Source organism: Triticum aestivum, chromosome 4D (genome assembly GCF_018294505.1).
Source record: "Triticum aestivum cultivar Chinese Spring chromosome 4D, IWGSC CS RefSeq v2.1, whole genome shotgun sequence".
NCBI lineage: Eukaryota > Viridiplantae > Streptophyta > Magnoliopsida > Poales > Poaceae > Triticum > Triticum aestivum.
Window position 1 is genome coordinate 480,820,222 of NC_057805.1, and position 2,511 is coordinate 480,822,732.

Sequence of the window (2,511 nt, forward strand, 5' to 3'; positions counted from 1 at the left end):
GTGTACAACCTCTTTGGTGGCACCGATTAGGCCGCAGCTTCATCTGAGGAAACGGTGATGATGATGCTCTTCTGGTGGTGCAGGTGAAGACGGCGGTGTGGGAATGGATGTGGCGCGAAAGACGAGGGGAACGTCGGGGCAGCTCCTTGGAAGTGGAGGACGGGGTGCCTGAACCGGCGGGATGATGAGATCGACGACGGATCCTCATCCGGTATGGTGGATGAGGGACGTCGAGGTCTTGCTGTGGACGACATCGTCGGGGAAGAGGCTCCCGCTGGGTGGCGGCCGGAGCAGGGTGTGGGGTTTCGTCGCGGGTTTTCGCGACCTCGGTGTACGAATGGGTGGGCGGATGGGATGGCAGTGGGGAACCATGGCTTAGAGACGCGCTTGTCCGAAATGTGGGGTAAGTTATGAAAGTACCCCCACCGATTTGAGGCGGTTCTTTCGGTTCAGGGGTACCACGGGCATTTCGCGTGTCGGGATTTCACAGGAGGTGGGAGTTTTCGCGCGCGTTGTAATTTCGAAATAGCAAGGCACGGGTTAAGATGGAGGGAGTTGTCGGAGCACAACGAGACAAAGATATATCTTAAATATTTCGGGCTAACAAGGCGCGGGTTGAAATTTCCGGACAAGCCTAACGTGTACTGTACCAAATCAATGCGCACTACAAATGTCATTCAAAACTTTGAATGCATGTTATGTTCAATTAAAATATTTCGCTACGTGTATAATGCATGCAACCTACTACTCAAATGAACGTTTTAGTGCATTCCAAACGTATATACTACCGCTTCAATATGAACTAAATTTGAATTCATTTCTCTATTTGAATAAGATCTACAGTAATGATTGTTGTGAAGTCAAAGAATTTGCATTCGTTTCTCTGTTTTAATACGATCTACAATCATCATTATTGTCAAGTTAAACCATCGTTTGTGTATTATCTTCACAGCACACCACATGATTAGACTCGAGTTACATATGAACTATGTGTACTATATGAACTCGAACTAGATTTTTTGAATCCACTTTATTTTGATTTCAAATCACATTACATTTCTAGCTCTAGCTAGATCTTGATAATCTAAACCATGTCTCATATGTATAATGTGTTTATCACATTATGTATGGTGCCCCGCCCCCTACGCCTACAAGTATTTAGATGTGAGTTGCAAACACCACACGTTACCACAAATTCAAATAAAATGTGAGAATGTTTGATATATAGTATTGTTTTGATTGTTCGATATTGAGTTGTAAGCTGCAAACGCCACACATTATCACAAATTGAAATAAAATGTGAGATTGTTTGATGTATAGTATGGTTTAGATTGTTCGGCATTTATCTGTGAGTTGCAAACGCCATGCATTATCACATTATGGTATAACATGTGCACAGCACGTGTATCACCGCTATATTCATGCATGCAATGTTTAAAACACTATGATCTCCTATTCAAATATATGAATCCGCTTTCATATCAAATTATGATCTTTGTTAGTCTCTTACACCCACACAATCCTCTAACCTTTGTAGCTACCACTAACTTTCTCTCGTGCATGCACACGCCCTCCTCGCCCTCCCCCTCCCTCGGCACTATCCACCGGGCACATTCATTTTTTCCTTTAGGTCGTTCTCCCAGAGTCTCCATAACTCCTTTCCGACACACACCGATCGATAAACCTCTCCAGCAATGCCTGCCTACAACATACACACACACCTTCAATCTCCTCCTTTATGTGTCCTTCCCTCGTGTCTCTCATACGGTCAGACACACGTGTAAATTCTCGCCCCTCTTTTCATCGATCTGACAACCGCACACTCCTCCCCCTATCTAGCTAGTAGTTGGGCCTCTCACACCACCTCCTAGCTCCATTCTCTCTGTCTATCCGTCTCGCTGGGCCTTACTTGCCTCTAACAAATGGACGTACACCGACCGATCTCTCGCTATACATATAGCTAGCTAGGTCCTTATAACTCATTTTTACCCACACGTCAATCGATCTACCTCATTAGTTGTGTCTCTCCCTTCCTCCGACAAACAACAATTGATCTACCGATCTAGTTAGGTTTGCTTACCAAACACATGGTTCCCCTTCATCATCCATGGATGCGTCCCGACAGATCTATCACGCACAAGCACACACAGAAACGCATCCCCACTCTTATTGATAACAATGCAGTTCCACCCTCAGTTTCTCTAGTAGGCCTCTCCCACCATCTTCAAGAAGCAACTCCATCACCCATCCAGCACTCTACCCCTCTCCCTCCCTCTCCCTCCCTCTCTCTCTCCTCTCTTTCTCTGTCCCATCATATTTCCCGTCCTTCAGTTATGTATGGATGTCGACCGATCTCCCTCAAGACATAGCTAGGCCTCTATAGTTAGGCCTCTGCCTACCCCTCCCCCCACCCCCTCCCCCCCCACACACACCGATACATCGAGCGCTCTAGTCATGTCTCCCTGCCACACACAAACTTGCCATGTGCCCTCTAACGTTCCGGTAGGCCAG